Consider the following 22,437-nt stretch of genomic DNA (forward strand, 5'->3'; position numbering starts at 1 on the left):
AGTTTTGGTGAGTCATGGTTCAGCTAGTTATTATTTCACGATCTTTAATTTGAATTTCCTTCAACTTGAGCAGCCGTGTAGTTTGTTTGTGATCCCACGTTTAGATTACGTTAAACAAAAAAATTGTCTTGGAAGGAAAATCATCTTTTTTGTCATTATACAACTGAGATTTCAAGGTTAGATGGACGGAATCGAAACCCAGCACCACCTTGCTCTGAGGCAACAGTGCTAACCAGTGTGCCACCTGTGCCAAACACCTCCAGGCATGCACAGAAGTCCAGGTATTTTTGTTGAAAGGCGACAAAAGGCGACTGTTTGTCGGAACGGAAATGGACATAAAAGTTCCTGTGGACATTTTCCAGAATTTTTCCTCCAGGTTCCTCGTAAAATTTTACTATATTGACGGAGTGAGACCAAGTAAAAACAACAGGAAAAGCCTCTCAGACACTGTGATCTCTCGTGCTGCATCCGTTTCTCAATGTACGTCAAACTCTGGAAAGTGTCCACACCTAATTATCCCTGATTTTCTTTCATTCATTCATTCATTCATTCATTCATTCATCCATTGTCTACCTCTTTATCCTCCTCATGAGGTGTCCACACATTTTGTCCAAACGAGGGCCAGATTTCATAATGTGAAGATTTCCAGGAGCCAATGGTCCCTTCAGACCAGTAAAAGTTACGCACTGTTTTATAATATTTTAATTTTCATGGTCACAACATCATTTTTAAATGGCAATCTAACCAATTCTAAGTCACGCAGGAGTGGAACAAATGGAATTGGCCTTTCTTTCATATCTGGAGTCCAAATAACTTAACAGAACTTGAGGTGAATGCATGAATCTGTCTGTCGCAGTTGGGATTCAAACTCAGGACTGCGGGCCGTAAAAAATCTGACCGAGGGCCGCAATTGGTCCGCGGGCCAGACTTTTGGACATGCCGGGTTTAGAGTGTTCACTTGTGTGGACTGTGGGGAGGAAACTGCATGGCGAAAGACCCTCAGTTGGACCGGGATCACGAAACCTGGGTCTTTTTTGCTGTAAGGCAACAGCGTGAGCCACTATGCCAACGTGTGGCATATACCTGTGTGGATTTATACACAGGATACAAACATGGGTCAGAAAAGCTTCATGTTCTTGGTCAGAATTATTAACCGAAAAAAGGTGATTTAAATGTTATTTAACCATATTGTTTTTCCCCATTCATCCCAAACACGTAGTCTCTATACTCTTTTAATTCCTCAATTTGTCTTTTTTCAGCAGGAAAATCTCATAAAACCTGAGCGAGTTAATTCTTGACCTTGACAAAAAAGTTTCCAAAGTCGTTCATGTGGAAATGAAGGGGCGTAAATATCAAGTTTGTGGTTTTTATTTCTTTATTTACACAACGGCATTTTGTATCAATAAAAAACACACACACACTGTCATCTGAATACAACGACTTTTCAAGTCGCAGTAATCGATGAATATTTATACACATGACACTGGATCTCATGACTGTAGAGAATTGATGCGGGACACCTCTTAACCTCATTTAAACTTGTACTAGGATGATGTTTTAGGCTCCATTTTCACACATTTTTATGCAAACTTTTAATACTCAATCACTTTGATGAAATCAATCAACATTGCCTGTGCAAATAAAACAAAAACCATGTTAAAAGGTGGACAAAATTAAGTTTCTACATAAATTCAGCCTGTAAAACAACTCATCTGCGTTACCACGTCAAACCCGACCAAACTGTTCTTCTAAAAACCACTGCAGCACTTGCCCTTGTCCTCATCCATGTGGGGTGATCGATCGATGGATGCAGCTTCCTCTTCACCAACGCTGCTGCTGCTGCTGCTGCTGCTGCTGCTGCTGCTGTCGTCCCTGCTGCGGCTCCAATAGAACCTCATCTCCTGTTGTGGGCCGATCCAGACTCCACCAATGAGAGGCCAGCGTGACGCTCCTGCTCACGCACGGATGTGAATGTTTCATGATGTTATGATGCCGGGCGGGCGAGTGCGGTTGAAGGCGGGGGGTGGGACAGTTTCTTTTCCCCCCTCCCCGACTCCCACGGGTGTCCACGGCCCGGCACTAATGGGACCGTCCGTTGTCAGAAAGGCCGGATCGACTTACACAGCTGAGTGGAAGTGGTGCAGGAGACAGAAAAGGGAGCTACATTAATGTACGAGTGGCTATTAAACCACATTCAGCCTCGTTTCATCTCTACTTTTATAGAGGAGTTGTGTGTGTGTGCTTGTGTGTGTGTTGTTGTTGGTGCTAACGTGTGTTTTTGTTGAACATCATTAAAGTTGCCGACTGTCACGTAGAAAAGAGGCTCGTACCTGTTTCAACACGAACCTCACCTCAACCCATTCCAGCGCCTTTTGAAATGAACTGGAATTTTTAAAATGTGAGCCAGGCCGAGCTCGACCGAGCTCGACCACACTCAGTGGCGTCGCAACAGGGGCCCTGAGCTGAGAGTGCCCCCCCCCCCCCCCCGAACGTTAGAGCACAGCTACAACACGTGTTATGTTGTTATGATCATTATTTGGAGGAGATTGCAACAACACCGTTACACTATCTTGATTTGTTTGAGTTAAATGTAGGGCCCCATGTGTCCCAATTGTCTGGGGGCCCCTGTAGTCTCTTGGTACGCCCCTGTGTGGAGCAAAATCCTTCAACCAGGTTCCGACAATCTTGTGTAAATCCTCCAATAAGAGCAAAGGTTGTTTTAACAGTATAGCAACATGCTTTTAATTTGAAATTTGAAATACAGCTGCTGTATGAGTCTAACCTTCTAAATAATTAGGTTTAGAACATAAAAACTATGTCTTTAGTAAAGATATTTTTGACTTTTGTTTGTTTTAATCATTCGAAGGTTGTCCCACAACATCTTAGACCTTTATTTATCAGCATGACGTGGAGCAAATTGTCTTGTGAAATGGAAAAGTCAAGTTAATTTTAAGCATGTCTATTGTGAGACATGGTGTGTGTGTCACCCATACGTTGAACTAAACCCTATTTTTTTTTCCCGTCATAAGTCAGTCCGGGTTAAAGAAATTGAAATGTACAGTAAGGTGTTGGTGTTGATGATGTTGTTGTTGTTGTACTTCCTCTGGCAGGCAAAACAAAAATATTTATTTATTAGCTGTCACAGTAGTGATGCCAAGTTTCCTTTGGGTCTGTCAGCATCAGTGCTCACACACACACACACACACACACACACACACAGAGCAGACTACATCAGTAAACTGACACCAGATTCCAAAAGTGGCTCCTTAGAAGAGCCAAGACAACGGCCAAGGACATTTGTGAAGACGTAAGAGCAAGATGGCCGAAAGATCGCACAGGAAAAGTCTAACAGAAGCTTCTTTATTTATCTTTAAATGTATTAAACACACACACACACACACACACACGCACTCTGTGTGTGTTCCGCTCCCTGTGTCTGTCTGTGCATCTGTTGACGTGGGACCATCTGACAGTGGAGGCAGCTGGGTGACAGGATTTTGAGGCTAAGCCCCATCGTCCCCTTCAAACACACACACACACACACACACACACACACACACACACAGACTATATCACACGTACACAAACAAACGTGGTCCAAGCTGGCACACGCGGGTGGACAGCGGGCTGCAGCTGGCACTGCAGGCTGACCGAGGCAGGGAAACAAACACTGTGTTCACTGCAGCTCTGTTTTGCCACTGCACTAAACCCCACATGCACCCTCTGCACCGGGGGTGGGGGGAGGATACGGGAGGGCACTGAGTTGGCAGACATGAGGGAGCGTGTGTGTGTGTGTGTGTGTGTGTGTGTGTAGGGGGGAGTGAAACAGAGTGTGTTGCAGTGCCACAGCAGCTTTTCTGGGACAACTGTTTCTGTGTGTGTATGTGTGTGTGTGTGTGTGTCTCTTGTATTTATTTAGTGTAGTGTAGTCCTCATAGAGACCAGAACCTGGTCCTAATGAGGCAGAACCTAATTTCTGAGGAACTTGTTGAGATAGATAGATAGATAGATAGATAGATATAAAGAAGCTTATGGGTGTTATTTTTAAAATAGAAATTAAATTACATGTATATATACAGTTTTCAAGAAGTGTGCAAAGGCACGTACAAATTGACAAAACACTGGTACTGGATGCTGTCCAGGATTAAACACTGCTGCTCGGTAATGAAAGGTTATTTAAAAACAAATGTCGTGTGGAAACATTTGATTTTTTCTTGTATTATACAGTGGCAGAATCAGGGGAGATAAGATAAGTTAAGATAATATTAAGTTGTCACAGCAGCGAAGACAGTAAAGATAAAGGTAATAAATAATAAACCAAATGTGAAAGTACAATATAGAAAGATATTAACAATACGACTATAAAAAGTTAAAATAATACATTATAAACAGTTGGGCTTGATATTTTATTTATCTTATCTTATTTTAACATGAGATATTATATTGCACTTATGTAAAGTATATTATTATCAGGTAATTCATCCATTCATTCAGTCTTTTTTGGCAGTTACAATCATTGCTACACAGCTGTGTTTTCTCTCTTGTTATTCTCATAGTATCTTTGATGCACACATACATACAGTATATGTTGACACGTGAATACAGTTTGTCTATCTTGAAGAAGTACTTTGGTTCAAACCTGTTTGCTAATAACGTTCTAAATAAATCAATTACATTTGAAACTTGAAATTCCAAAAGGTCAGTGAAGGTCAAACAAGGTGTGAGCTCACTTCTGCTTCCATACCTCACTCAGGATCCCTCGCACACACACACACACACACATACTCATGCGCCCATATTCATGCAGGGTATACGTGATGTGTGCACTCGCTGTCGGTTGGAATATTCGCTGAGAATCTGGCCTTCGTTCAGCAATTAGTGGTTGGAAAACAAAGCCCCGGCCTAAATATCCAGAACATATACAGTACAACATACTGTACATAGCCCGTGTTTACATGAACGGACAGATGGTGCATTTGAGAGCGGTGCTTTTTTGAGATCCCCGTCTCTATGTTTGGTTACACATATTCCATGCGTGTCTGTTTGTACACGCTCGAGTGTGCAGTGTGCGGTGCAACCCAACACCCGGTACAGTGATATGCAAGGTCAATTTGCACCTCTCCCACTGCCCGAGTGACACTGGGGACTGTCGTGTGCCTCCACAAGCTTCTCTGAGGCGACTGCAGAATGTACACTTACTGCTAAATTAAAAGCTACATGTGCAGAGTTGAAGGCTGTCTTAATGAGCCCATATTTGGGGACGGAACGTAACGCTGCAAAATGACAATTCAGCATACACTTTATTTGTAGAAATGTTCCCGTAAGAGTATGTCTTCATCAACATGTGTGAAAACAAAAGGAAACGTAAGTATATTTCAATTTCAGGCCACATTACAGAGGTAATATTATACTTTTTTACTCTACTATGGTATTCAATTAGTATGTGATGTAAAATCAGGTGTTATTAATCACATTAATGAGGAACTTTGATTAATACCAATATTCTTATGTCAAGAAATGGAGATGATTAATAGGAGCGGGACACACACATAACCCCAATTTTATCTACTCTACACTGGCTACCAGTCCAATTTTGTATTGATTTTTAATTTTTTAGTTTTGACTTTTAGGAGCAATTCATGGACAAGCCCCACAATACATCTGTGATCTTTTAACCCCATACTCATCGGGTCGATCACGCAGGTCTTCAGGTCAGAATCTTCTGTCAGTTAAAAAATACGATATATAAAACCAGACGTGACCTTTTTGTTCTGTCGCTCGTTTGTGGAAGGATGTACCGGACAGACTCTTTTAAAAAAACGGCTGGAGACATTTCAGTTGACTTTTTATTATTTTAATGGTATGTTTTTATGTTTGTATTTCATCTGATGTCTTTGAATAGTTGTGTTATTTTCATTGTCTTGTCTTATGCCACTCTGCACTTTCATTGTTAAAGCACTTTATGATTTTATCTGTGAAAATGTGCTATATAGATAAAGTTTACTCACTTAATTACTTACTTAAAATAGCTGCTGTGAAGGTCTTCTATTGTTTAACTTAAATTAATCAATAGGGGTCGAGTGGCTCAGTGGTTAAGACGGGTACCCCTGTGTGCGAAAGACATCATAGTCGCAATGGTCGCAAGTTCGACTCCACCCCTGGCTGATTGTACTCAATTCCATTGTAAGTCGCTTTGGATAAAAGCGTCTGCTAAATGACATGTAATGTAAAAAAATTAACAAGCTGAAAAGAAGAGAATTATTTAAAAAAAAAATTATTTGGGGCGGTTTCTCTTTTATTTTTCTCTTTTATTTTTCCATTTAATAATTAATGCAAACTATGAAAATATAAAGTAGTAGTAAAAACTAGCTCCACCTATTGGTCAAACACGACATTAAAATTGTCGTGTCAGTAATAATGCTACATAAATGTAATTTTAATTTTGATACTTCAAGTTTGTTGGTAATATTCCAATAACTTTGACTAAATAGAATGGAATTTTACTTTAAATAGTCATGTTCTCGCCGTGTGATTTAAGTTATTTCACCACTTCCGCCATTTTGCAAGTGACAGTGAACACACCCTTTTAAAAATGGCCGGCCAGTTAAACTTTGCTACACCCACTGTTCGCTCTTAAGTTCTGCCACTTCCTGCTGCTACACACCTTATTATCTCATCTTCATGCCCTAATAATTAAATTAAAACGTGCTCCCAGCGTTTATGAAGCAATTTACTGTAAAAATAGTGGTTAAATAGCCAATTAGGAGACATGTTGCTTAAGGGCAGCTTTAGTGCAGTTGCTACACTTAGCGTGCTAGCTAGCTAGCGAGCTGTGAAAATAATAATTTTTTGGTGCTTGTCCTTGTTACATCTCTCCCCAAACATCTCTTCTTTCTGCTGGGATTCAGAGGAAAATCTTCTCTTTCTCTTCACCAACTGTAAGTACCTGCAGCTTGTGTCGACATGTCTGATCTAAGTTGGTGTTTTGGTTCTGTTCAGTCATGTTATTGGGGGCTACCTTTTTGTGCTGCCGGTTGTATGTGTGTGTGTGTGTGTGTTTGAAGTTTTGTTGCTAGTTTTGGGCGGTGTTTTGGTTTAACTTGTGAAATAATATTTAATTTGTGGAGACTTGGAGAACTTATTTATCTTCTGGCTATGGTTTCGTGTTCATTATTACACCATGGTTGTGGTTTTGCCTAGTGTTGCAAAATGAATATTAAGCTGCTACTTGTCTTTTCTTTCACATTGAGCACTCTGTAAACTTAAATTTGTAGAAATGTGAAGTAGGGCTGCAATAATTATTCGATTAATTGATTACTAAATTCATAATCAACTATTTTTTAATCAGTTTAAGGTGGACAAAATAAGACATCTGACCACATCGTTGCGAGGTTTGGAAAACACCAAGAAACGTTTTCTGTCATTTTATGGTCCAAACAAATACTCAAGATTAATTGATTATGAAAATAATCGTTAATTGCAGCCCTGCAAATAAACATCAGCGCTCACAGACTGGACAGTCAGGTCTCATGAACTAGTGCTACTATATGAATGAGATTTGCTTATGAGATTTGTTCTGTGGTAAAGACTTGCTTAAACTGTTCTGTTCCATTTTAGCAACAGAAACAGTTTGAACCACCTTTGAAAACATGGATCCAAGAGAAACTTCCAGTTTAATACGATTCATATTGCATGCTTTGAGAGTCTCCTTTTGATGTGATATCTATTGAGCTTCTTAAATGTCAAACTTGTTTTACACAGTGGTGCTATGGTTAATGTAGTAATACTGCAGTGCACAAATAATGTAATGTAATGGTGTGTGTGTTTGAGTCATTTTGGCAGAAATCAAATATACTTTTTTCAGTTTTTCAATCAATTTTTATGGACTTCAGGCAAAGGCCTTGCTTTACAGATGCCACCGTCTTGCAGCGACATGTTTCAGCAGCAGCACAAAATGGACTAGAGTTCTGAAATGGGAGCTTACTATGCAAATAAAGAAAAAGAAAATCCTTTCTGGTATTTGAAAGCCACTGTAGTTCCCTGATGTGCTTGGGTAATGGAGGGAATCTGTCGCCTGTTACAATCTGCATTCTCACCATGAGATAGCAGACGTTTTTGTACACATTACTGCACTTGTAGGGCTGTAAATCAATTGCCATTCATAATCTGTTAATCAACAGTGCATTTTTTTTCGGTGGTGATGTTTTTCTTATTTTTGTGGGATATTTGTGGCTCTCATCATTATGAAATCTAGGAAAACCCAAACATAGACATTTTAAAACCCAAATAACCAACCAAGTGTACAGGTGACACTAATTGCAACCACTTTAGTAATTAATAGTAATTTATCAATGCATATACATATACTTCTACATTAATTATTTTATTTGAAAAGTTGATACTACCTGTTAAATATTCAACACCACAGCCCAACAAATCTTTCAAATACATTTTATTGGGAACAGGACAATTCACATCCTTTTTATTGCACTTGGTGTGGTCTGAGGAAACAATTTGAGTTTTACACCTTTTCTTTTAGAACAGCTTGTACCTTAACACTGATTATAGCTTTACACCCCCTCCCTCTATATTGGCACTCCTTCTGTGACTCAACCTTGACTTACTTTCATGGTGAATAAGGAAATAATGGCTGAGTGATTTTGAAATATCACACATTCCTCGATTGGTTTGGGCATGTCACAGAAATATGTTGCCTTGAGTCATGTCAGGCGTAGGTGAGCCGGGCGGCGTGTTTGAGAAAGTGATTGAATTGATGAAACAAAAGGGGAAACTATGATCCATAGCTTAAAAATGTACGTGTACTGATCCTTTTATTCCAATGGAGCAGAGCGTATGGACACGTGTTTTACTGTAGAACCTTTCATCACACTTTTACGTTTTTAATGCGGACATTATATAATTTTTGAATGGGGTTTTATGCAATAACTTGAACCGTCAATCCAAAACTTAAGACTCCTGTTTTAAAAAGCAAGTGAGATTTCAGTTTCGGACGTTAACCGGTTGATCGATTAATGTTTAAGTGTCTCTCCTTACCGCATGGACGTAAATAAGGTGAAAGGGGCACAAAAATCAATTAATCAGAAACCCGTTCGATCCTTTTAATCGATTCTCTCAACTTGACACTCGACAGACGTGCGACCTTTACGGCAGCTGATCAGAGGTCAACTCCATCTGTGCTCAATCAATTCAATTACTACGACTGAATGAAAGGACAATTTATGCACTGGAAGATAATTAATTGCACTCTTTCAGGCCATTGATCCCTTTTCGATTATTAAGACGGTAAAATCATGTGCAGAAGCGACATTCGGCTGCGTCTGTTGTCATCCGTTCATGTAAGACAAGCATGGATGCACCATAATTAGACTTCCCCCCCCCACGCCCTTAACATTGATTAGTTAACATTTTTAGGTGTAGATGAGGAAAAGCTATTTGAACACATGTGTTATTAATGCTGGAGGTGGTGGAGGGGATGAGATTGTGGAGAAATATAATGAGGTTAGAAAAAGGAGGAGGTTGTGTGAGGTCATGCTAGGATCCGGCAGTTGGCGTAGAGAAATAAGGGCACAGCTGGGAATAGCAAGTGGATGGATGTGCCGCTTGGCAAGGTGCCCGATGTGACAGCTGACTTAATAAGGAGGGCCTTTTATCCTGCAGACGAACATGTCCCTGATGCTGCAGCAGCCTTTCTAACAGACGAGCGGGGACGGGGGTGGAGTCAGACCCACTTAAAGATCACTCCCTGTCAGTGAAGCTGATTGTGAAAAGAAAAAAAAAAAAAAAATCATTTCACACATTTTTATTCCAAAAGAAAAAAGGTGCTAATGATCAATCTGGTGGACTTTTTTCCCCTCTCAAGTAAGTCATTAATGCATTAGTCTAAGAAGTTTGTTTTGGCTTAACCTTAAATATATTCCAATTACTTTGAGTAATGACAGAGGAGACACCACATAATGGGTTTTCAGACAGGAATTATTTTAATATTTTAATGATTAGGTATTTTCCCAAATAATGGTGATTAAGTTTGTATCAGTCAAGTTAAGCTAATTATTTAAATCTCAATTAGGGCTGCAACGATTAATTGATTAGTAAATTAATCCTTTAGCAATTTTTAAAAGTGATTAATTAGTTTGAGTGTATTTTTTTAGTTATTGAATCTATAAAGTGTGAATCTTTTCTCGTTTATTTGCTCTATATAACAAAGAAATCATTCAAAGGGATTCATTTTGTTGTTTGGACAAAACAAGACATTCATCAATCATCGTTTTTGAAGTTTGGGAACCACCGATCAACATTTTTTCACATTTTCTGGTTCTGGAACAAATCGATTGATCGTGAAAATAATTGACAGATGAATTGATGTGAAAATAATTGTTAGCACCAGCCCTACTTTCAATTATTATTCAAAGCAAGGGTGAAGGTGAGAGCATCACAAAACAATAAAACCTCCACAAAATGTAATATTGATGTCCTGTTGATGTTTTCAAAGCAGTATTAAGTATTTCCCCCCCCCCATTAACCTCTTCATTACATTCATTTCCTTCACCCTTAATCAATTTCTTATTCACATCCTGTTTGTAAACATGAACTAGACCCATGACAATATGTGCATTTGCTGGCCCGACTAAAATCATTGCAATGTTATCGCAAATATTCAAAAAAATAAGCTTTAATATTAGATGAACATACTGTAAGTGGGCGGCTCCTACTGTCCATAATCTGCTTTAATTTGGTTTGTATCTGCTGATTTAGGTATGCATATGCACAAATACAGATACAAAGGAAACAGGTCAGGAACTGGTTGGAATTATAGTTTCCCCATTTGTGGTGGCACTTTATAGATTGGCTTACTTGAAGCACTTACTTACTTCTAGCACTTTTTTGTACCCAAATGTTTAAATGCACTTATTGTAAGTTGCTTTGGATAAAAGCGTCTGCCAAATGACATGTAACGTAATGTGATTCAAAATAAATCACCAAGACTGTATGTTGGCAAGCTGGACAACATTAAGTCACTCAAGTGAAATATTAACAATTTTCTCCATTCATTAATCCCAATTATCCATTCAGGATTATGCCAATAATGGTAATTCATTACTTATTCTGGGTGCTTTTTTTATTTTTTTATTTATTTTTTATTTATTTATTTAATTAATGTAATTTAATAAATAAAACCATGTATTATAAAGTCCTGGTCCCAAACAAGGTAATAAATAGATGAAGGCCGACTAAGTGTCCTCACTCAGGAGGATTTATCTCCTCTTTTTTTTATCATGAGGACAACAAACACACATGCAAACATCCTCCAGAGTCAAGTGAATTATCCACTCACCCTCTGTCTCCCCCTCCTCCCTCCGCTCCTCCCTCCCTCCCTCCTGTCTGTCTGTCTGAGTTCCCAGAGAGCCCTGGCCACTAGAGATGTAGAGAGGAGGAAAACACACTTTGTTTTTGACGACATTAAAGGCAGGCATCCTTGTCACAGCGTGGTTGTGTGTGTGTGTGTGTGTGTGTGTGTGTGTGTGCTACCTTGTTTCATAGGGAAATTGGATCTGGACTTGAGAGGGGGGAATGTAATGCGGTTAAAGGCATCATGAAAAGCCAGCTGTAACAGGATTTCACTCTCTGTGTGTGCGTGGAGCTCACACTGACTGCTGCCGTGAGGCGAGTCATTAGGGAGAATCCGTGTGTCGCATAATGTGTAAAGGGCTGTGCTGCGCGTGTTTGTGTGCAGATACTGTAAATAGGCTGGTGCATAATTCTCCCAGGAGTCGCGAGTAAAGCCCGGGGTCTGTTGTGCAGTTATTCAACCTTGGTCGTGGCAAAGGGTAAAAAATGTCAGAACAAGTCATATCACACCTGTACTGTGGTTGACGGGAGTCTGGGAATATGAATTATGAGCTGAATGATGGATGTTATATGAAAGGTATGACACACGGGTGAAAATTCATTAGAGTATGATATTATCTGGCTGATCACATTGCTGGAGGGTGTTCACGTTGTGATTATTTTCATCTCTCAATAATTTGCTTGTTTTTGTGTAGTGACTTTTTAATTACTTTTTTGGGTTATGACACTATATCACTTTCCTAAGGCCATGTCAACAAATGTCAAAGACCTACAGAAATGTTTAAATTAAAGCTGAAATACACACTTAAACTTGTCGTTATGGTACTAAAACTCAACACACGTCCCCGTTTACATTGGTGTCCATAAGTTAGCATAGAGTAACAGTATTATTGAGGGTTAGGGCTGTTTTCATACTCAATTAATCTAACTTTTCTTTTTTTTTTATCTTAATCAATTAGTTGTTTGGTCCATAAAGTGTTAGTGAATTTTAAAAAATGTCTTTGCGGTATGTCCCGAACCTCAAAATAGTGGTGTTCTCAAATGTCTTTGTTTTGTCTACAAACCAAAATTATTCAATTCCAATTATCTCTTTTTTTAGTGGAGTAAAGAAAACAGAAAATATTCTCATTTAATAATAATAAGCCCTAAAGGTTATATTAAATATTATAAAAACAAGTATATGTGTACTTACAAGCTTCTTGCTGCTGCAGCATTTTTATGACAGTGACTAAACATGAGCTTCAAGGGAGCCAAAAGTTGGTTGTTTATCTTTTGAAACAAAAAACATTAAAACCACATAAATGTGACAATTCTCGCATTAGATAAGCTGCAGGAAAGTCAAATATTCGGTCATTAAAACAGCTGCTAAACATCTTTCTGTCAAAACAACCAACCAATCAGTTAATTGACACTCTTGTTCTATAGATGATTGATTTTTTTTCCCCGTATGATTGATAATTGTGTTATTGGTACAAATGGATTATGTGGATCAATGCAGTGGATGAGATAACAAGTTAATACTAACATGATAGATATGATGAATATGGGCGGGGTCATCATAGTGGTTGCACGAAATCGCCGTGACATTGTTTTATACGCGTCCAGCTCTATGAGGATCCAAACACAGGAACGTCTGAGAAAGTATCTTTTATTTTGAAGGCTGTCTCTTGATACTGAATGAATACAGTACATTTCTGCTTTATGCTACACTGCTGCTTTAACTCGTATTTAAACTCACTTTTACTCCTTTGGCTTTTAACCTAGCGTGAGAATCGTGTTGTCACGGTCTTGTCTTTTCGTATCTTCTAATCTTTTTATGTCTTTTAGCGTATTTTAGTCTTCTATTTCTCCATCTATTCCTTTGGCAACCTTGTGTTTTTTCAAATGTGCTATATTAATAAAGTGGATTGGATTAGATTTAACCTTGTGAAAGATGAGGACACAAATTGCGGTGGTTCTGGTGCTCAGGAATGAAAGAATGAATGCAACTATAACTGCACATATTGAAGAACTAGAAAAATATTTGGCAACTTAAACATCAATGATTATTTTTTTCTGTGATTTATTTTTTAATAAAAAATGCCGACAGTGTGCAGTCATGGCAATGAAAAGCATGATACATGTGGTGTTACACGTACAGTTTTACTGTATTGTTTTGGATAAATTAAAGCACTTAAACAACAATGGCATGCTCTGGGGAATTACTGTGGCACTTGTCATTGTTTTCTGACATTCAGACAAAGCACTTGTCTGTTATTTGTGGAAGTACTGTAGCAGATAAATGAATGATGGAAAAATACTCTGTACTGCACTGTATATACCATAATGTGTTGCTGTAGGTCAAGGTGAGTGACAGAGGCATACGTACTGTACTATAGAAAATGTGCCTCTGCTGTCAGTCTTTCCACTGAAATTTGTTTTCAAAGCCGTTTAGTAAAACATGTTTTTCTTGTGTGTGTGTTTTTGTGAGCCAAGGTGAGCGCACATACGTGTGCTCAGTGGAGAACAATTTTAATAGCTCCTGTCCAAGGTCAGCGCCTCCGCCGTGCTATGTGCGGAATGAGCAAAGGCCTTCACTTGCAGTGCCTTCAGCTGACTCCAGAAAGTCGCGCTCATTGTGTGGCAGACGAGGGGGAACAAAGACATTTCCACTGGAGGAACTTTGGGTTCCTGTCGATAAGGAGGGCAGCGTTGTGCACCCAGGCCCTGTTTATGTGCTTGTGTACAGTGGGGATCTCGCTGCAGCAGAGGCTCGCACTTTCCAGACAACAAGTGTTGGCTGTATAAATAGTCACTCTTGGACAAACATCAAAGGGAGGGAGAAAATTCCACCCGATGATCAAGATTCCCGGTCGTGTTTATTGGAGTTTGGGAGCTTAGAATTGTTTTCTAACAAAACCTGCAGTCAAAGTTTCCTCTGAAACCTTTTTAAAACCTTCAATTATTCACAAGTTTTGCTGATATTGTTGAAGCTATTTGTTTGTTTTGGTGTTCAGTTGTTAGTAAATAGTGCTATTTTATTTAGGTTTTTACATTCTGTGAATAAATAAATAAATGGGATGTTTGATGTGTATTAGATCTGTATTTTTTTTTTTCGAAAAATATATAATATTTTTTGTTAATTTAATTGCTAGTTTAGTTTAGCAAGTTTTTTTATTTAGTATGAGGGGTTTGGGCATAGTGCGAACATCACGTAAGTTATCTACTGTAGGTCAGTCAGTAAGAATGCACCTGTTTGGGTCTGTTTTTTTTTTTGTTTGCCTACTTTTAAGATATTTTTTAGACTTTGAGCTGGAAATTAAATTTGCCTGCATAAGATTCATACCCATGATGCAGTGATGGTCTTTTGATTAAGTTTAGTCTGATTTAAATTTGGATTTAAGACACTACAGCGATGTCAAATCATCAATTACAGTATCTACAGGAATGCGAAACCAAATTAGGACTGCAGCGAAGCATCATTTTCATAATCTGTGTGTGGATTATTTTCTCAATTAATCAATGACTTGCTTTGTCCTTAAAATGTCACAAAATGTTGAAACATTCGATTTGTCAACCAACCAAAATCAGTTTTAATGTTTATATTGAAAAACCAATTAGTCGATTATAAAAGTAGTTGACAATTAATTAATTAAAAATCGGTTTATCATTGTGGCACTTAACCAAATCGATAAACTAGCCCATGTAGCAGGAAACTGAAATCACTGCCGTTACTGTTGGTTTGTAAATCTCTTCATCTTCCAGACCATCATGTTAAATCTTAGCCCTGTGACTGCATCCACACACTGTTCACACACTGCTGCTTTTCCTGTTCACTTATCAGCCACTAATTGCCAATAATGTGGAGGAGACAGCGTTGCATCGAAACTGTTCATTCACTTATCGTGGTGTTGAGCCACCAAGACTTTCATGTCTTGTGTTCCCACGGTCCAGACCGCACTCGGGACTTTCCGGAATTCTGCAGACGGGACATTCTGCACATTTTGCATTAGTGAAGCTCCGCTGTTGCTTCAAACGCATTGCAGTGTTTAGTTTCCGCTATAGCAGTGCTTTGTTTGTAAGGTTTTTTTTTTATCACAACTGTGAACTGAGATGCACATTTGTGCTCCATAAATTGATTAGCAGGTCAAATTCAGGACCTTCTCTTGCACGTCAGTCACGTGGCAAAAGTGGCAAAAGTGAGTGTGGGTACATATGTATGTGTTTTCATTGAGTCCAGTGTTTTCTTGAGTTGTTTTACTGCCTCAGTAGTCAATTATCCTATCATTTTAGTTATTGTTCATCTGTAAATGTTTTGCCGTTAGTTTCCTCAGGATCATTTAAATGATTAATCAACCATTAGTGCTTAACGCTCCATCATGATCCCAAACACTAGCCTCCAATTATCACTTCCCCTGCACTGGAAAGTGATGAGTGGCATGCCTTTGTTTGGTGACCGGCTCTGTGTAACAAAGCTCAAAAAAGCAGGGTGTGAAGGGAAATGGACAAGACCTCAGTGACACCAAAGCCACATCTGACACCTGATAAGGAGCCTGAGCGTGGGCATGGACACCAGAGCAGGCATGGAGCCAAAGATACTCCACCATGGTGGCAGGACAAATTCATGATGAGAGCCGAGAGTGCTGAGAGGTGACAGACGTGTGTTTGTGTGCTTGCATTTGTTGCTTTTCTGGCACAAACACGGATTTTTGTCAGGACCAGTTGGACCAAAACCTGGTTCTAATGAGGGTAGGACCTTGTTTCTGAGATACTGAGACTGTCCAAATGAAAATAAATCACTGTCGAGTCCTAAGAAGATTAGCTGTGTAAACCTGTGTGTGTATACTTGTATTTATATCTTTGTGAGGTCCAAAAATACTTATAAACCTATCTCTGTGAAGACATGTTGACCTTTGTAGGGACATTGCGTCTGGGCCCCTCAACTTTAATGGGCTTTTGCAGGGTTAGACACTTAGTTGTGATGGTAAAGTTAAGGGTAAGGGGTGAGTGAATGCATTATATCTATGATGTGTACTCACCAAGACATAAAAACAAGTTTCTGTGTGTCTGTGAGGACAAATTATGATTCAATCAGATTATTATGGAGATGTTTTGATCTTGCCTGGTCCTCGCAATTAAGGGTTTTTGAGGGTTAGGTTTAGGTTAAGGGTTAGACATTAATTTGTGATAGTTAGGGTCAGAGTAAGGGGCTAAGGAACGCATTATGTCCTCACTAAGAATGCTGTAGATGAATAAGGTTTGCATTTGTTACCTCTTTAGGACCTTTACTAGCATAAACACTGACCTTGTCAGGACCAGTAGTCCTCATGGAGACCAAAACGTGTCCTAATGTAATGATGCAGAACATCATCAAGGGCAAAGATTTGAACGGTGGTTAAGTTATGGTTAGGGTTAGGTATTAACTGGTAATACTGGTTAGATTAGGGTGTCCAAATGAATGGAAGACAATGCAGTGCTCTAAGAAAAAAAAGACCTTGTGACCTTGTGAGAACATCTTCGCTGGTCCTCACAACCTTTAAGATTTTTTTGAGGTTTTGGTTAAGGGTTGGGGTTAGACATTTAGGTGTGTTGGTCAAGGTAAGGGTAAGGGACTTTGGAACTCTTTTATATCTATGGGTATCCTTACTAAGAATACTGTACATCGATGCATGTGTGTGTACTTGTATTCATTACCTCTTTAGGACCTTTTGTGGCGTTAACACTGACCTTGTCAGGACCAGTAGACCAAAACCTGGTCCCTATGAGTAGGCATTGACTGGTTAAGGTTAGGGATAAGGCTGTTAACATTAATAATAGTCAACGTTAAGTCCTTAGAAGAATAGCTGTGCAGAACTGTGTGTGTTGGAAGGAGAAAAGTCTCATGTCTTCATGTCTTATCAGAGTTTGCGGATGTGTTTGAATCTGCAATGTTCAACATGTTTCTTAAGACTTTACTGTTTTTAATACTCAAAATAATAATAATCCTTATCATTTAAACTAACCCTGCAGGAAATCTGGCAGCTAATAGAAGAGAGAGCGAGTGTACATATAAACATTGTACAGAGATTAGAGTAGAAATGTGGACCATGGTTGCATCCTGGATAAATCCTGTGCTGATGGTTTTATAGTGTTACCAGTACTCTTTCCTTCAGTGGCTGTTTTGACCCGTGCTTATTGATTTTCTCCACAAAGGGAGTCGATGCGGAGATGAGCTCTACTGCTGCAGCAAAGAGGGTCAGTAAGTTTATTGCCGAAGGAGGGAGGGAAGGATTTCTACTTCACACACACACACACACACACGAAGAGGGAAGACAAGAAAGAAGAAGAAGAAGAAGTGGAGGGAGGAAGAAATGTTTGTCTTTCATGGAGATCTGGTTTATTTTTAAAATGTGGCCTGGGAAAACATTTTAGAATATGATAATATCAGTGCTTTTGGGTCGCAGCGAAGAAATCAATGTTGTGTTGTGCACAGCACATGTGATTAACACAAAAAGGCATTTAGACTTTCTCCTGTTGGTGGAAATGCACACTCTCACACACAGTGGATTAGTTACTGCCTTTTAGAGGGGAAAAGGCCATAAAAACTAAACGTAGGACAATAATTAGTCTTTAATTATCTCTTGTAGGTGTAGGATATATAGTTTGTGTGCAGAATTAAATCACTGTCTCTATACAGTTTGGCTTATTTGGACTGTACATGTGAATTATATTATATATGTGAAATGGAATTCACAATTTGATGCAGCATGTGTGGATTTATTTCAAGAAGCACATCGCTTCACATCTTGTAAGATGGAAGAAAAAACAGTAGTGTTACGGCCTACAGATTCATGAATTCATGAATTTGAACTGTGTTCCCTTAGACACACAGGAGTTTCTGTAATCTACTTCACACTATTTACATCAAATATTGCAGAATTATTTAGCAAAACTGTGTGACCTCCATTAATGCAGGACAATCACAGGGTGTGTTGTCGTAAAATAAACTGGCATCTGAGGCTACACTGACACTGATACTTGCCTTCCTTGCACAGAGAAGAGTGTGTAAATAAGATTTTAATGTATGACTCCGTGGGTGGAACTGATCATTCATTAATCACAAGGTTGTCAGCTCATTTCCCAGCACAACATGTGCCCACACGGTAATGAAAGAGTCTTTAGTCTGTAATTACATTTACTGTATAATCTCAATGTACAGATGCAGTACAGCCATTTAATCAAAGAAAACGGGTTAATAAAATTTGTTTTCCCCCTTTTACAATACATTTTCCCATGTATTTGTTTAGTTACTGTTACATACAGTATGAAGGTGCATGTGTTGAGGCTGATTAAGATTAATGAAGATTAAGAAAACAGATTAATGTGATGATAAAAAGCACTGCCAACACACAGACATGATGGTAATAATAAAACTAATAATAATGATGAAAGTGTTTGTAGAGGCATTAGATTACATGTATTATGGTCCTGTACCTGCACATGATTATACTGACCTCTACTGTTGGACTATGGCTCCTACAACTGCACAATGTTTTTAAATCGTCATGAGAAGCATTAGTTACAGGAGGTTATTCCTGAAAAATGAATGAAGAAGATAGTTTAATAATAGATGAGCTATGACTCATGTCATTGCATTATTTTGATGAAATAACTTGCTGAACTGACTATAAAGCAGTTCATATTTGCTCCATTTCTACTTGCTTTTACTTTGAAATTCAGGTTAGCCTGTTGTTTTAACTTCACCCTTTTTTCCAAATATTTTTCCCACCTAAACAACCTTGTTTAAAGGTACACTATGTTAAATTGAGCAGCATTTATTGGTGACATTCAATCTGAATATCCCTCAGAACCTTTAGTTAGAAAGATGGTTAGTTTGTCCACTGTGGGCTACCGTAAAAACTTTGTTTTCCAATATACATTTATATTAAATATAAAAGGCTCATTCATATAATCACTTGATTCTGCACATGTTTTATCTTAAAGTTCTGCCAAAATAAGATAATTTCACCCACTTTTTTACGCACTGAACCTTAATTTTGGATTTTTGAGTTAGATTCTAACCTCTTTCATTTCCTAGGAATCCACTGATAAGTATATTGTGTAAGATGCCGTGTCTCTGCAACACTTGTGCTTAATCATTACAACACACTGCCTAATTAATGGAGCGTTCAGCATTCCTGCCTTTTATACCGGACCACAAAGGCATCCCTTTCTGTGTCTGCAGCTATAAATCAGAGCCCGCAGTCAGTCAGTGACACACACACACACACACACACACACACAGACAATGTGAGCGTGATGTTTCTGCAGTGGCCACAGCCACGGAGGAGGCGTCTCCAGCAGCACACATTTTCTGACCTCTCTAGTGAATTTGCTATTTTTAGTAAATTGGCACTAACTATGAAATCGAGTGCGGAAAAGAGGTTAACTGTTAACCAGGAGCAGTTTACTCATCAAACAATCCAGAGAAGCCGTTTGCTCCTGGTTACTCCTGGTTACTCCTGGTGATTATTTTAGTTTTTGAGACACGTCAGACTCGCTGAATTCTGTTAATCTGTGTTTTGAAGCTATATTTAATTAGCTTTCAAGATAAGTGCACCTGCAGTTTAAGCCTCAGAGTCAGGCACATTCATGGACTCACTTTGTGCCAAATATGTCAACTCACTGAAAAGCAGAACAGGCAGCTGGTTAGAAACAGCGGATCAGGAAGGTTATGACAAATGTCAAATACATTCAAAGTCATAATAATTTATAAATGAGTGTTAATCAGATTTAATGTCATCTCCATTGCCTTAAATCTGTTGGCAGCTCAACCACCTGTTCACTATAATAAAAAATATAGTCAAAACATATGAATTACAAGATTAGGGCCACTAACAGCCAACAAGAATTCTGAGATTGAGAAGATGAATTAATAAATGCATGCACGAATGACAAGTCAGAATTCTGAGATTTAAAAGTCTGGATTCTGAGATTTAAAAGTCTGAATATTGAGATTAAAGAGTCTGAATTCTGAGATTTAAAAAAAGTCTGAATTCTGAAATTAAATAGTCTGAATTCTGAGATAAAAAAAATCTGAATTCTGAGATAAAAAAAAGTCTGAATTCTGAGATTAAAAAATCTGAATTCTGAAGGGAAAAAATTTCTGAATTCTGAGATTAAAAAGTCTACATTCTGAGGGAAAAAAATCTGGGGTTTTTCCCCTTTTTACTTGTGGCCCTAATCATCTTTGGTAGATAAGCAATTAGAGAGACATTTCAAAGAAAAGAACAGATACTAGATATTTATATTCTACTTTTACCCTCTTCTGAATACCTCTGTCCAAAAGAAGTAGCACTGTTGATATACACTAGGTTTCGTTTGGTTATTTATATATATGTAGCTTTTAGAAACAAGGTCTTTGGAGATTTTTATCAAGAATAAATGATTAATTAAAGATTTAGTGTAGCAGGATTTTTGGGGTAGTGAGGAGCAGCAGATGTGAGGGAGGAGGAGGAGGAGAAGGAGGCAGATGAAGATGAGTGCGGGTGTCTGGTGACAGAGTGCTGTTGTTTCCATCAGCCTCATTAGTTAATTATATTGTCAGGGATCCCATTAGTGTTTTCACAGTTCACCGAACTCCTTCCCTTTGTATCAACATCCAGCGTGTGCGTATGTGCGTCTATTTGAACATCTTATTTACAAGCTTCTTTTTTAAAATGTGATGGCTCTCTTTTCACAGTGAGATTGATTATCTGCCCTTCAGCTCTTTTCTGAGGTTTGTTTGTCTGTTTGTTTGTTTTTTTCACTAGTGTTACTCAGACACTACTGCGCAGATTTCCAAGAAATGTTGTGGAGAAAAACATGAATGCACGTGCATCTGTTTCTGTTCTTTCACCTGCCTGTACGTAAACATAAAAGCAGTGACTGAAAGTAGTAAATATTGAATTTAATCATTTACTTTACGTATCATGTAAAGGTGTATTGTCTATAAAATCACATCAAATCAGTCCAAAATGAAAACCACTTCACACAATTAATAATATTCACTACAAAACTGATAAATTAATTCATTTTTTTGAAGCAGAACACAGATATTCAGTCTACTTTTTAACCTCATCTGAATATATCAGTCCAAGTACGGCCTCGATCTGCAAAATTTGCATCTATAACATCTATTAAATGTCATTAATTAAATTATCATTAGAGTGGAATGATTTAAAGCAGCTTTTCCTCTTTAAATTTTAAAATAAAGTTCATTTATTAGGCTTCACAAACTATGTATACAATGTGTGTATATTACTTTCTGTATATATACAGTAGTGGGAAATAAGTAAGAGTTGAAAATTGAGACCTCCACATTATCGTGGCTTCGTTCTAGTGTATGTGTAGAAACAGACCACTAGGGGGCACTGTAGCCCCACATTACAAGTATGTGATTCCAGGAAAATAAACCATGCATGTACAGTAATAAACAGTATGTGTTCATGGGACTGAGCCACTCAAAACATCTGCGAAGGAAGTGAAACAAACACAAGCTCAAAACATTTCTTTTTTCTCTCTTTTTTTTTTAAATACTGTGACATAACAGACATGACATGCCCCCTTATACATCTTTTTTTTAAGGATATAAAATCATAGATTTGGTCATATTTAATATTTAAATAGACTAGAGGTTTCTCTCTGTACATTATTAATCAGCTCTTTGTCATTAACTGCTTTTTTGACAAACCCAGACATGCATACAAAACGCCAAAGACATAAAAGAACAAGACGTTAGAATCATTATTTTAAAGCAGAGTTTTAATACTGTCGTTAAGAATGTAATAAATAAGTACAAAAGGATGAATAATCACAGAGAATGTGTGCAAACTTAATAGCAAGTACTTGCAAATTGGTGAAATTAAAGATGTTTATTTTTTTAAATACTGTATTTTACCCCTTTTTTTCAAATTAAATAGAGAGTAGGAATGGGAGCAACTGCAAGACAGGAGCTGTGGAGACAGAGCAGGAGAATGACACAGCAAACTTAGGCCTTGCTTAGACTGCAGCCCAAATCAGATTTGTAAGCACATCCAATCAAAATCTGATCTTCCCGACCAACTGTGTACA

The 22,437-nt window shown here is 38.3% G+C and overlaps 1 protein-coding gene across 2 annotated transcripts in view; it reads left to right on the forward strand.

Annotated features, from left to right (window-relative positions):
• The first annotated feature begins 6,615 nt into the window (after window positions 1–6,615).
• The window catches only part of LOC131443724 (estrogen receptor beta-like), a 49,244-nt gene continuing 33,422 nt past the window's right edge, over window positions 6,616–22,437 (forward strand). For both annotated transcript variants that reach the window (XM_058613618.1, XM_058613619.1), the window contains exon 1: window positions 6,616–6,938. The gene's annotated coding sequence lies outside the window, so the exon portion shown is untranslated. The remainder of the gene's footprint in view (window positions 6,939–22,437) is intronic.

Source organism: Solea solea, chromosome 17 (genome assembly GCF_958295425.1).
Source record: "Solea solea chromosome 17, fSolSol10.1, whole genome shotgun sequence".
NCBI classification, from domain to species: Eukaryota; Metazoa; Chordata; class Actinopteri; order Pleuronectiformes; family Soleidae; genus Solea; species Solea solea.